We start from the raw sequence: 15,244 nt of genomic DNA, 5'->3' as shown, positions 1-15,244 counted from the left end.
CTAATATTTTGAGGAAACCCTGCTTCCCTGCTTGACTAGTGCCCAGAACAAGGAAATCAGTTTGTCTCTGAGCCTTAGGTTCCTTATCTGTCAAATAAGGATCAGGGATAGCTCATTTTAAACATGGGCAATGCTATTGTCCATCACCCCTTAGGTTCATAGTAGGACATTATAGAGCTTGGTGAGTTTTTTTATTATTTGATCTTGAATGGCAATCAAACTTCATCTGGGTCTTTAGGACACCCTGATCGAGTGTCAGCAATCATTAAGCTAAAAGAGTAAAGATAAACAACAGGAGTCTTTGATCCCTGGGCCTGGTAATCAGTTCATTAAAAAATTAAAGGGTGAGGTCCAGCAACGCTCTCTAACCATATTAAAGCCAAGGAAGATCTGACTCTCTACATGTATGGGAGGCCTGTTGGTCTCACGCAGATCTAATAAAGAAGGTGGTTTTATCTCTGCTCTTACTAACACTGTCACTCTCTGTCCTGAGGGAGATAATATGGGTAGGAAGAAAATGAGATCTGGAAAGCTGAGCACCAGGACTGTCTTGCCCACATATCTGTGAGTGCCCTAGGGATAAACCTGTTGTATTGAATGTCTCTTTTCATTCTGTTTTCTTGTTTTCATAAAATTATAGAATTTCAGAGATTCAAGTCCTTCCTTTTCCATGGAGGAAACAGAGGCATTACCCAGAGAAATGATCTACTCGACATCACAGAGAAACTTAGTGATGGAGTAGGAGCAACTGAGAAAGCGTATGAATTGACTGAAAGAATAAGCTGTTGATCCTCTACCATGGACCAGCTTTGTGCTAGACTCTAAGAGTAGGATTAAAAGATGAGTAAATATTAGTTGCTGCCTGCTCCCCAGGAGCAATAATGTATTGGTAGTGCTGTGAAAGAACTTTGTGTAATATACAATGGGATCAGCCAGGAAGGAGTAGCCATTTTTCCAGGAAAGGAAATATGTACATACTTCAATCCAATTGCAATATAATTTCAAAAACTAAAGAAGTATATAGATGATTTGAAACGTTACGGTACAGTTAAATGTAATTTAATTGAACATATTTGCCTGATAGTCAATCCTAATAGTTACTGATTACATATTAAATTGATCTGAAATAGAAATTCACCCATGTCACAGACAATATGGTTGGAAAGACATGGCTTAAGAATGGTACCATACTGCAAGGCTGTGAAGAGCCCTGAAACCCCACCAATTCACTTGACTAGAACAAAACTCGCATTTTCCCATCAAAGTTTTTCTTTAAATTATCCAGATAGCTATTTAATGTCCCTTGGGAAGACTTTCCATTGTTTGGGAAGTTTATCATTGCAACAAATCCCAGAGGAATTGGCAGCTAATACTAGACTAGTTGCAGAGTAAATTGTTCATAGAGACAAGTGGGTTTGGTGACAATAAGTCACCTTAAGAAGAGCTGTTCTTCTTGTAGATTAGAGCTGTCATTAAGTACTTAGGTATTCTTTCTCACAGGTGGCTGTCCTGCTTTTAATTGCAGGCCAAATTGAGGACATTATCTGAATGAGTTATCTGGAGAATATAATTACTACACCTCAACCGTACAGAACACAGAAGTTGTTTAAGCTATCATTTGTTGAACACACGCAATGGGTCAAGTACCATTCCAAGTGCTTTACATATACTGTCATAGTGAGTCTTTACAGCACCTCTTTGAAATTTACATTTTTGTAATCATTTTTACAGAAGAGGAATCAGAGTTTCCAAGAGGCAAAATACTGTTCTTAAATTTTCATGGGTAGTCAGTGGTAAAAGCTAGGATTTGATTTTGCCTTCCCAATACTGATTCAATAAATATTATGTCAGGAATTTCAGGAGATGCAAAAATATAAAAGTTGTGGTTACTGATTTCTAGGGTATTACAATGTTTGAGGAATCAGACATTTATGAAAGCAAAATGACATCAGTGCTAACTTGTTAGAAGCAGAAAGTCTTACAGTAGTATTTTAAAAGAAAAAGAGACAACTGTGAAGCCTCTTTTGAAGAGATGAGAGCTTTGTGAAACTTCAAAAGAACTATTCCTACAAGTTATCATGGAGGAAGAAGAGAATTCTGGGCAAGGGTTCTTGAACAAGTATATAGGGTATGCTTGGAAGTCAATAGGTAGATTAATGAATAGAGTTCAGGGTACACGAGTGATTATCAGAGAGAATAAGGCTTGAAAGGTAGAGGTGGGTGAAAAGAGCAAGACCATAGATTATTTCCCAAGAAAAATATTGGAAGAGATTTAAAGCTATAAAATTGCTGATATATTTCAGGAATACATCTTTTTCACTGTTGCTATTTGGAGGAAATCTATTCAGCAGAGTACATTCAATAATGTCATCATCTAAGGTTTTATTTCTCAGATCATCTCTCTCCAGTACTCTCTCACCCCCATCTGCCTAGATAATAGGGGAGTCAGGGAGAAGGAAATGAATCTAAGGTCTGTGTGCCTTTATGGGGTACAAAAAGAGAGAGAATAGTCAGGAGGTGGAACTCTAGATGGGTGTTATGGAACCAAGCCTTCCCCAATGACAATGAAGCCTGGGACAATGATTCTTTAGTGTCCATGTCATTGAACTTGTTACACATGAACTATTATAATGAAAGCCTTCTATTTTTTTTTACATCTTTATTGGAGTATAATTGCTTTACAATGGTGTGCTAGTTTCTGCTTTATAACAAAGTGAATCAGTTATACATATACATATGTTCCCATATCTCTTCCCTCTTGCGTCTCCCTCCCTCCCACCTTCCCTATCCTACCCCTCTAGGTGATCACAAAGCACCGAGCTGATCTCCCTGTGCTATGCAGCTGCTTCCCACTAGCTATCTATTTTTCGTTTGGTAGTGTATATATGTCCATGCCACTCTCTTGCTTTGTCACAGCTTACCCATCCCCCTCCCCATATCCTCAAGTCCATTCTCTAGTAGGTCTGTGTCTTTATTCCCGTCTTACCCCTAGGTTCTTCATGACATTTTTTTTCTTAAATTCCATATATATGTGTTAACATACAGTATTTGTCTTTCTCTTTCTGACTTACTTCACTCTGTATGACAGACTCTAGGTCCATCCACCTCATTACAAATAGCTCAATTTCGTTTCTTTTTATGACTGAGTAATACTCTATTGTATATATGTGCCACATCTTCTTTATCCATTCATCCGATGATGGACACTTAGGTTGTTTCCATCTCCGGGCTATTGTAAATAGAGCTGCAATGAACATTTTGGTACATGACTCTTTTTGAATTATGGTTTTCTCAGGGTATATGCCCAGTAGTGGGACTGCTGGGTCATGTGGTAGTTCTATTTGTAGTTTTTTAAGGAACCTCCATATTGTTCTCCACAGTGGCTGTATCAATTTACATTCCCACCAACAGTGCAAGAGGGTTCCCTTTTCTCCTGAAAGCCTTCAATTAATTAAACCCCCTGGATGATTCTGTTATACGGAGTCCTGTGATTCTTCAGTCTTCAGTCCTGCTCTCATGGATTACTCTTTTCCATGAATATATTTTGTTGCTTGCTTTTTGGCACCAAGAATGCAGTGAGTCAAAACTAGAGTTGAGGAAAAACTGCGCTCATTTTAGTTTCTGAGTTCTTTAATTTGCTTTATTTTTTACTTCTTATAAATGTTACTGTTTCTACTAAAGTTTTTGTTGTTGTTATTTTAAAAGGTTAAAAAATCACTTGTAATCCTTATAGCTTGCTTTCTCCATGAGTCATAGAAGCTGTTGTAGGATAAGCTTCAAGCAGTTGGGGAAAAATATTTAACCTAACTTTGTTAGGTTAAATGCTTTGAAGATCATTCCTGAGCAAGAGCAGCACAATGAATTAGCAGGACATAGTGAAGCTGCAAGTGAGCTAGAAAGTATTTACTCATTGAAGTAATTTCTGGGAATTAAACCTGAAACAGACTTTGGAGGATTCTGTGTTCTGTGTATGGATATTAATTTGTTAAAACTGTAAAACCATTGTCATGGAGCACATGGGCTTTATCTTCCTGACTGTAGACATCAAGTTTCTTCTGGTAAATACTATCACCAGTGGTTAAGAATCCACCTGCCAATGCAAGGGACATGGGTTCGATCCCTGGTCCGGGAAGATCCCACATGCTGCAGAGCAACAAAGCCCATGTGCCTCAGCTAGTGGGCCTGTGCTCTAGAGCCCGTGAGCCACAACAACTGAGCCTGTGTGCCACAACTACTGAAGCCTGTGTGCCTAGAGCCCATGCTCTGAAACAAGATAAGCCACCATAATGAGAAGCCCGCTCACCGCAATGAAGGGTAGCCCACACTTGCCACAACTAGAGAAAGCCTACCAAAAATTAATTAATTAATTATTTTTTTTAAATGGGCAGAAGAACTGAACAGACACACACAAAAAAAAGAGAATGAGCGAGTGTATTTGGTAGGTTTGAGGAACAAGCAGGGCATAGTGCCTGGGGCACTGTAAGTTAGGAGTAGAGTGGTAGGATATGAGACGGGGGAAGCAGCCAGGAGAAGGATCGTGTTGGACCCAGGCACTGATTCTTTTTTATTTTTTAAATTTTTAAAAATTTATTCATTTATGGCTGCATTGGGACTTTGTTGCTGAGCGCAGTCTTTCTCTAGTTGTGGTGAGCAGGGACTACTCTTTATTGCAGTGCATGGGCTTCTCATTGCAGTGGCTTCTCTTGTTGCAGAGCATGGGCTCTAGGTACGTGGGCTTCAGTAGTTGTGGCACGCGGGCTCAGTAGTTGTGGCTTGGGGGGCTCTAGAGCACAGGCTCAGTAGTTGTGGTGCATGCGCTTAGTTGCTCCGCAGCATGTGGGATCTTCCCGGACCAGGGCTTGAACCCATGTCCCCTACATTGGCAGGCAGATTCTTAACCACTGTGCAACCAGGGAAGCCCCTGATTCTTTTTTAAATAAAATTAGTATACAGTGAAATGCACAGATCTTAGGTAGAGAATTAGATACATTTTGATAATTATATTCACCCTTGTAACCCCATCTCAAACACGGTATAGAATGTTTCCATCACCCTTGAAAGTTCTTTCATATCCACTTCCAGTCAGTCTCCACACTGCCTCCTGAAGCATACAGTCTAATTTTTTTCTATCATGGATTAGTTTCACCCATCCTATAACTTCATATGAATGGAATCACAGAGTATACATTCTTTTGGTAAGTCTTTGTTTGCTCAATATGTTTTTTGAAATTTATCCAGGTTCTTGCATGTATGATTAGCCTATTTTTTACTTCTAATTAATTAGTATTCCAATGTATGAACATACCAAAATTATTTATCTATTTTCATTAGTATTTATTTGAATTATTTCCTCTGGCCGTTACTGCGTACAAGTCATTGTGTTGACATATCTTTTCATTTCCCTTGGGTAAATATTTTAAACTGAAATTGCTAGGTCATAGGGTAAGTGTATTTTTGACTTTAAATGAAACAAAACTGCTAAATGGCTTTCTAAAAGAGTTGTATCCTTCTTTATTCCCTTCAGCAACATTAGAGTCCTGGTTCTTCCATATCCTCTCCAACATTTGGTATTGTCAGCCTTTTTTCATTTTCGCCATTCTAGTGGGTGCATAGAACTATCTCATTGGAGTTTTAATGTGCATTTCTCTGACATCTAATGATGTTGAATACTTTGTGCATATTGACGATTTTTATATCTTTCTTTGTAGAGAGTCTATCCAAGTGTTTTACCAATTACATTATTAGTTTGTAGGAATTATTTATATATTCTGTGTACATGGGACTTTCAACTTTATTGCTTTCTGACTGTGAAGGGAAGGCATCAGAAGGTTTTGAGCATGGAATAATGCAGAACCAGTCATAGAGATATACAGATTTTGCACTGTACAACTTCAGAGGCTGCCATTCACATTTGTAGACATCATAGATATGTATATCCATTACAATTCTCCATAAGATACCAGCAAATGTCTTCAGGAAGAGACAGCTTTTTAAAACTCACTCAAAAACACTATTTGTGTTAGAGGTGGACCACTGTCATGAACTTTCACAAGGATCGTTCTGTATTTTGTGTGAAAAATAGATTGTAGCAAAGCAAGGATAAGAAGTTTCTCGAGCAGAAGTTTGAAAGTATCCATTTTTTTTAAGTTGCATAAGGTATGAGAAAAGAGAAACAATCTAGAGCAGTAATAGTTTCCAAACAATTCAGAGGAAATATGGACCAAGGATACATAAGGTTAGAAAATGAAACTTTTTACATTTCGAGTCTCTATAATTAGTGTAAGTTTCTCAAAGTAAGAAATCACCCCAGGATACAGATAAAATCAAGGGCAAGAGTGTAAAACCCTTTTTAAAAATTCTTTGAAAGATTTAAGGTGATATTTGCTATACTCTCTCAGCTAAGCAAAAGAGCATCTAAGAACCTCAAAGGCACTGTCCTGACATGCTGCTCCAAGTAGAGGGAAGTCTGTCTGAAAGTAGATTGTGTAAACGGATTTTATCTTGTGGAATGAACTAGAACCTGATACATAGAAATCACAAAAAGTTTTTAAGGAAAGGTTATTAGATTATACTAAGAAGGGTCAAAGACAATGGAAAATGAAAGAGATCTCTGGGACCCTAACTTTCTTCAGGCTGAAAGCAAGCTGGAAAGGTTAGTCAGCTACAAGCACAGCCATTTCCTATGAAAAAAGAAAGATATCTAGAGCACAGTACTGACACCCAGAGAGAAAAACCAAGAGCTGAGAAGAACTATGAGTTAGGGGACTCCTCTCAGGGATTAGTACTGGGCCCTAATCAAGAAACATTCTTTACGCCTGTAGAAGGTAGAATTAACACATATATGGTTAGAGGTGAGAATTGCTACAGACCAGCAGTTCCATGAGTTTCCTGTGACTTTTTAATGGAGTATCTATAGCCAATATCCTACCCCTCCTTCAACACTATATCTTGTGTGAGTGGGAGGAGATAATGTTATTTTTAGTTCACAGGTCTCTGCATTAAGAGTATGGAGGAACTACATGACAAACTACATCCAAAATATTTCATCTATATCTGGACAAGATTTACGTGATGAGATCAGGGACTTTAAGCTTGATGCTCTGATTGGATGAAATTTTGGGGTCTGAAAGAGGTGTGAGTATGCTTTGCATGTGGAAGGGGTATGGATGATTCTGGCCTTAATTGACTGTGGTAGGTTATTTGCAAAGCTAGCTGCAACAACTCTTTATATTCTGTATGTCCTTTTACTCTTTCCATTCAGAAGCAGAGTCTCTTCCCCTGCTCCTGATCTTGAATGGCCCTGTGACTTGCTTTGATCAATAAAATGTGCAGAAGTGATGGTGTGTAACTACTGAGGCCTGGCAGAATTCCAGAATGTGATGTCATGAAGCTTCCACCTTTAATCTTTTGGAACATCCTTCTGAGACGTCTCAGGATGAAAGAAAACATGAAGGAAAAGGCTGAACCATCAGCCAGCCCCAACCAACATACTTGGGGTGAAGCCATCTTGGGACTCCTAGCACAAACCTATGAGTGAGCCCAGACAAAGTCAGACAATTCACAGAAATTTGAGAAACGATAAATTGTCATCGTTTTAAGCCCGTAAATGCATGTGTGCTTTATTACACAGCAATAGACAACTAAAGCAGAAATTGATTTTATCAAAATTTTTCTCCCAAAGAAAACCCCTGGCTTAGATGTCTTCACAAGTAAATTATAAAATATTTATTAAATAAATAAAGCCATTCTACACAAACTCTTCCTAAAATAAAGGAGGAAGGAACATTTCACATCTAGTTTTTTGATGTCAGCAAAACTGATGTAACAAAGTATATTTATTACAAGTGTTAGGTCAATATCCCTCTTGAACGTACCTGCTAATATCCCTAAGAAAATATTGGAAAATTGAATCAGAAAATTTATAAAATGAAAAATCCATTAGTTCCAAGTGAGTTTTATCTCAGGAATGCAAGTTTGGTCTAATGATAATCAACCAATAATTTGCCATCTTAGTAGAATAAAGGGGGAAAATATGGTCATCTCAATCAATGCATAAAAATTTGAAAATTGATGCCTTTTTATGATTAAGAAACACTGAGAAAAATAGTAATAGAAAAGAACGTCCTCTGATAAAGAACATCTATTAAAATCCTACAATGAACAGACAGAATATTTTGTCCCTAAGATCCAAAAAAAAAACAAGGATATTTGCTCTTATCCCTTCTATTCAACATTGTACTTGAGGTCCTAGTAAATAGTAGGTCAAGAAACATAAATAAAAGGTTTGGGGTGGGAAATGAATAAATATTGATTGATTTAAATATATATATTTTTAATAACATGATTATTCACATAGAAATTTCCAAAGAATCCTGCCACCACTCAAGCAAAGAAATAACCTGCTCATGTATCATCAATAGATAGCAAAGCTATTTGGTGAAAGTTTAAAGAGGAACAGGATACTTACAGAATTTCAAAACATCTCCCCACATATCACTTATCAATTACAAAGCTAAGCAATGGTTAAATTTACTACAGAGAAACCTCACAGACATCATTTTAATCAAGTGATCAAAGCTAATATCACCAATAATGGGGCACATAATGGGAGAAGGTTAATGTCACCAAACATGTGCCTCTTGATATGAGGTACCATAAAGAACAAAACATCACTCATGTAGTATTTTTGTCCAAGATGCCTAACCTGAATGTAACCATGAAGAAATATTTTTAAAAATTGAGTAACATTCTAAAAACTGACCCTTACTCTCCCAAAATGTCAAGGTCATAATGGGCTAAAAGATTAAAGAGTCATGACAATGAAAAAAAAAAATAGAGCTCTTGAATTGGCTCCTGAATTAAGGAAAAAGTGATATAGAGAACATAAAATTTGAATATAGGCAGTATAATAAATCATGTTATTATATTGATGCTAAATTTTCTGAATTTGATCAATGTACAGTGGTTTTATAGGAGAATGTCCTTGTTATTAGGAAATGCATATTGAATTCTTAGGACATAAAGGGTTATTATATTTGTAATGTACCCTCAGATGATTCAGAATAAAGTAGATGTCTCTATGTGTGTGTACAGATGGAGGATATGAAGAAGTGCCTTATTGTTCCTATAACTCTTACATAACTTTCAAATAATTTCAAAATAAAAAATGTTTCTAAAAAATGGTGGAAACTATCATAAACAGGATAACACATGCTTAGCGTACTGCATTCAAATCCTGTTTTTAAAAATCCTATGAAAATAAAAAAGAAAGAAAGAAAGCAAAAGAAAGGAAGGAAGGAAGGAAGGAAGGAGGGGAGGAAGGAAGAAATGATATCAGAAAGTCAGTTCCAAGTCGTGGGTCACGATGTTGCAACCTCTTAAACTCTACAATCTCAAGTTCAGACTTCTTTTCTAAACCATCCTCAGTCTCAACCTAATTTATCTTTACAGACATGTCTTCACTGCTTCCCACTCTTTTTTTTTCTTTTTAACATCTTTATTGGAGTATAATTGCTTTACAATGGTGTGTTAGTTTCTGCTGTATAACAAAGTGAATCAGCTATACGTATACATACATCCCCATATCTCCTCCCTCTTGCTTTCCACTCTTAATCTTTGATACTAGTTAATCTGATCTGCCCCAGTACTCCCAGAGACATTTCTGTTCTTTCCATCTGGGCTTATGCTGTCCTTCACATCAGAAACATTATTATTATTTTCTCTATCTATGCATTTTCTCCTGTTTCTTCAAGTTCCTTCTTAAATTCTACCTCTTCTCTGAAATCTTTTCTAATGACTTCAGTCCATAATCATCTCTCCCTCCTCAGAACTCTTGTAGTATCAATTGTGTGCAATACATTATTGTATTGACTGGTTAGTTGATCAACTGGAAGTCACAGCATACCAGGAGACTGAAGAGATTCAGTGCCTGGGCATGTCTTCTGTTTAATAACTTTCACTCTTACATGTTGCTTCACTTTGTTCTAGTGGACTCCCTTGTTGCCCACTGACCCCCAATCTCTCAAGAGGCATATACCTATCTATACTAATACACATGGCAAACTTCCAATCACAGCCAATATTGTACCCAGACTTACTGAGTACAAAACTAGGTGTCCCATAACCAGTTTTTACTGATCTTTAAGAGTCTGGAGAAAACAATACCAGAACTATATCAGACATATTTCCTTCAAAAGGTACAGGAAGATATCACTAAGTATGAACAATGAATGAAGAGATACCAAAGCTGTGTGCCTACTTTAAACTTTAGACAAATTGACCAGTCTCCATCCCATAGTTTTTCCATAAAACAACCTATCAAAGAATTATAGTGGTACATCTTAAATCAAACTAAGTGACACTTAGTTCGCTGTCCCCCCATCCCCACCCCATTTTACAGGAAAACAAAACAAAGCGAAGTATAACAAGACAAAACAAAACAAAACAAATGGAAGTCTAGTAAGAGTAAATTAATTACTCAAGGTACACAATTATCAGGAAAGATGGGTCTAGAATCTAGGTCTCATAACTTATTTTTAAAATTTTCTCTGCATTTCAACTTCTCTGATTTTTGCCCTTAAATATGAAAAATACATCTTTTAGTTTCTATCAACTACTATAGTTGTGGAAATACTCTACTTCTGCACATGTAGTAATAGCAAGGGAAGGTGGAAGTTCTGATATTCTCCATGTATTTTAAGTCACCAATTTTAACACCAAAGAGATTTCCCATTCAGCCTTTGTCTCATTTTACCATTTGTTTATTCCCAGTGCATAAGATAACAGAACCTTAATAAGCATAAATGGTCTTCGGGACTCAAGGCTGAGGGAGTGGATAAAAGGAAACAGTACCAAATAAGTTCAGTTTATTCTTCATCATACAAAACACATTCCTTCAGACTTACTGTAGCCTTGTGCATACCACTGGACTAAAATTAGACCCAATGTTTATTCCTGGAACATTGTTTGCTTTACTATTGTTAAGTACTCCAGGCAAAGTGTTTTTTCCCAAGAGATTACATTTGGGGATCACAAAATCTGAGGTTTTCCTTCCCTCATTCCCAGAAGTCATCCTTCCCTCCCAGTTCCTCATAATATGAACTCAGGCTTTGTCTTTTATTAGTACACAAACTTCAGCAAGCCCCCTCATAGCCGTGCTTCTATCTTCTTTCCTGGAAAATGAGAAAAATAATCGTAACTGCTCTAGTTATTGCGACTCTAGTTACATAAATATATGTAAAGGTATTTTACAACTCTTAAGACACTGTACAAATGCACAGGATTATATGGTTGTCAGGGCCCCCTAAGAGGTAAATTTCTTCAGTACCACCTGTTATGATTTAATGTTTAAACAGAGAGAGATGGAAGAGGCTTGCTTCCAACCAGCCAATAATTGTTAGTTTATTATATATCATTCGCTCATCTAATTATTAATTTGGTAAATATTTGTTAATGCCATACTATGAGCCAGGTATCTGGAAGATACTGGGAATTCAGTGATGAAAAAAAAAAAAAGAGAGAGAGAGGTGGAAATCCCTGACCTTGTGGAACTTAGATCTTTTGGGGAGAAGTCAGGCAATAAAGCAGGAAGAGGATAAGAACAGAAGGTCTGTGTGTGTTAAATTCTTAATTAGAATCACAGAGAAAGTCTCACTTAGAAAATATATCTGAGTAAAATTCCGAAGGAGGATGTGGAGGAAAGCCATGCAGATATCTGGGGAGAGTTTTCCAGGAGAGGGCATTGCGAGGTCACGTGCTCTGAGGTTCACACATGCCTGCCTCTGTGGACAGTGTGCAGCAAGGAGGGTAGTGTGGCTAGGACAGGTGAGTGAGGAGAGAAGAGTGGAAAGCGAGGTCAGACAGGTAGCAGTCACTGAGCCAGGGAATGGAGGGGAGATCTGCAAGTCTCGTGAGACCTTAAAGGCTACTGTGACCCCAGCATTGCCTTTTCTATAGCATTATAGGAAGTCATCAGGATGTTTTTAACAGAGGAATAACCATACTCTGACCTAGCTTTTAACACAGCATGATCGCCCTGGTGGCTGTGTCAAGAACAGATTGAAAGGGACACTTAGAAGTGTGTAGAAATGGCGAACATCTAGGAGGCTAAGTTACTAATTCATATGTGAGATGCTGGTGTCTTGGACCAGGCTGCTAGCAGTGGAAAGAGTGACAGTGGTGTATTCTGGTTATCACTTAGGACTATCACTCCTGCTGTCTTGTCACTCACATCACTTAAGTGAATGACCAGTGTTTATAATGATGATTTTTCAAAACAACTGAAGCGGATGAGAAAAGCAAAATAACTTTTGGCCTTGAAGGGCCATTATGGAATAAGCAAGAAGCTTATTTAGTTTTCTTTCTTAGGAGAATTAAGCACAGATAACAATAAAACCCTATTTTCAGCTGGATATGACAGCAATCATCTTCAAAGACTCACGTCACATAAAACTCAGCACCATTTGTAATCATTTTTCTATTGTTGATTAGAAGAGAGTAATCCTGCTGTTTAGCTGTTCTTTGTACACATGATTGGTGTTTGTTTCATGGGCAAAATCAAGTCACAGAACATTCCGTGGCCAACATATTGAGCATGTTTAGTAGAGTTGAGGGACATCTCAGAAACCATGATAGATTCATGGAACGGGCTTGCTCCTCAGAGGTCTTGGTCTGAGTCCTAAGTGCCCCTCTGTGGAGCTCAGAGACACAAACACCAATTGAGCAGTGTTCCCTCCTCAGATGTGTGGGTTCCAGTTATAGACTACTCCTCTAAGCTGTTCAGTTTAGTCTTTCCAGCCTTACCTCTTTGTCCTCCTAGAGTTGGTAGCTGTTTCCTGCAGTTTCTACCTCAGTGATAATTTTGTTTGCTTTTTCTTGTCTCTAAATATACCTTGTGAACAGTTTTAAACTTGTTTAACAGTTTTTCATATTGCATTCTTTAAAAATTACATATGATTCTTACCTCCTAACTGAATCCTAATTGACTCAGAAACTGAAACTGATTGTCCCCAGAAACAATTGCTCAAAGATAGAATTTTGAGATTGGTTTGGTCATGTCTTTGGGCTTGAACTCAGTGCTGAGCTTCTGACCATGATAAATGGAATGCTAGTAATGTATAGAATGCAATGATATCACACTTAAATTATTGCCTGTGATTGATTGGATTGATGCACCTACTGAGGCAAGTGCCTCAGGATACCAAATGTCTGCTACACATCTGAAAAGTCCCATGTAAAGCTACAGGTTCACAGGGAGTTGGGGTATGGACATCTTTGAGGGTACATTATTCAGACTACACACAAGAGCACAGCATTAATTCTATGGTTTTCCATAGCATTGACCATGTGAAAATATCAGATCGACTAAGTTTGAAAGGCATCTTATAGAATGAAAGAGCTGAACTCTTTAAGATTGTCAAATACATGAGAAGAGGAAACGAGGAACTGTTGCAGATTAAAGGAAATCAATAAGACACGATTAAATTTGACACAAAGGATTCTGTAACAAAAAGAAAAAAGACATTGTTTAGATAATTAGTAAAATTTGAATAGAGTGTGTGGATTGGTTAATGGTGTTATGTTAAAATTGATTTCCTGATTAGGAGGGTGATGAAGTCGGTAAGTGTCCTTATTTTGGTTGGTCTCATACTGAAGTATTTACATTGATGGGAAATCATTGCAGAGAAAAGTTGTGTGTGTGTGTGTGTGTGTGTGTGTGTGTGTGTGTGTGTGTAGAGGGAGAGAATGGAGGGCAAATGTGAAAAAAAATAACAATTAGGGAATCTGGATTAAGGAATATGGGAATTCTTTTATTATTATTGTAACTTTGTAGGCTTGAAACTGTTTTGAAATAAAATTATTTTAAGGTAAAAAATTTAACAATAACAGTAATAAAAAATGCAATATTCCCATAGATCCTATGAACATCAAAAGGATGAAAAGAGGATACTGTGAAGAACTTTATACAAATACCTGTGAAAATTTTGATAAAATAACTTCCACAAAAAGGCAATTTATTAAAACAGACAAATAAAGAAGTAGAGGGGCTTCCCTGGTGGCGCAGTTGTTGAGAGTCCATCTGCCAATTCAGGGGACGCGGGTTCGTGCCCCGGTCCAGGAGGATCCCATGTGCTGTGGAGCGGTTGGGCCCGTGGGCCATGGCCACTGGGCCTGCACATCCGGAGCCTGTGCTCCGCAACGGGAGATGCCGTGGCAGTGGGAGGCCCGTGTACCACAAAAAAAAAAAAAAAAAAAGAAGTAGAATCTGAAGACTGATATCTACTAAAACATTAAATCTGTCATTTAAAATCCTGCTATAGGGACTTCTCTGGTGGTTCAGTGGTAAAGAATCTGCCTTCCAATGCAGGGCACGTGGGTTCAATCCCTGGTCAGGGATCTAAGATCCCCCATGCCATGGGCAACTAAACCTACGTGCTATAATTATTGAGAGCCCATGTGCCGCAAATTACAGAGCCCACATGATCTGGAACCTGCGCACCACAACTACAGAGCCCACGTGCCCTGGAGCCCACGCACCACAACTAGAGAGAGAACCCTCACGTGCCACAATAGAGAAAAGCCCAAGTGCTGCAATGAAAGATCCCGTGTGGTGCAACAAAGACCCGACACAGCCAAAAAAGTAAAGAAAAAATTAAAAATAAATAAATAAAATAAAATAAGATCTGCTATAAAGAAAATCACAAAATATTTGCAAATCATACATCTGATAAGGGGCTAATATCCAAATATATAAAGAACTCATACAACTCAATAGCAAAAAACAAACAGTCCAATTTTTTTTTTTTTTTTTTTTTTTTTTTCGATATGAGGGCCTCTCACTGTTGTGGCCTCTCCCATTGCGGAGCACAGGCTCCAGACGCGCAGGCTCAGCAGCCATGGCTCACGGGCACAGCTGCTCTGCGGCATGTGGGATCTTCCCGGACCGGGGCACGAACCCATGTCCCCTGCATCGGCTGACGGACTCTCAGCCACTGTGCCACCAGGGAAGCCCCAAACAGTCCAATTTTTTAAAAAATGGGCAGAAGATCTGAATAGACATTTTTCCGAGAAAGACATACAGTTGGCCAACAGGTATATGAAAATGCACTTAACATCATTAATCATCTAGGAAATGCAAATCAAAATCACAATGAGATGTTACCTCACACCTGTTAGAATGGCTATCATCAAAAAGACAAGATATAACAAGTGTTGGCCAGGACATGACGAAAAGGGTACCCTTGTG

At 38.0% G+C, this 15,244-nt stretch overlaps 1 long non-coding RNA gene across 3 annotated transcripts in view; it reads left to right on the top strand.

Annotated features, from left to right (window-relative positions):
• Positions 1-7,599, top strand: part of LOC132423368 (uncharacterized) — a 59,772-nt gene extending 52,173 nt beyond the window's left edge. For 2 of the 3 annotated variants that reach the window (XR_009518976.1, XR_009518978.1), the window contains one exon: positions 7,262-7,599. This is a non-coding gene — a long non-coding RNA (uncharacterized lncRNA). Of the gene's footprint in view, positions 1-6,982; positions 7,135-7,261 lie in introns of all 3 variants that reach the window. The other variant, XR_009518977.1, reaches the window with a different exon arrangement.
• The last annotated feature ends 7,645 nt before the right edge of the window (positions 7,600-15,244 follow it).

Source organism: Delphinus delphis, chromosome 1, assembly GCF_949987515.2.
Source record: "Delphinus delphis chromosome 1, mDelDel1.2, whole genome shotgun sequence".
Taxonomy (NCBI): Eukaryota; Metazoa; Chordata; class Mammalia; order Artiodactyla; family Delphinidae; genus Delphinus; species Delphinus delphis.
This window is presented reverse-complemented; position numbering and strand designations above follow the sequence as displayed.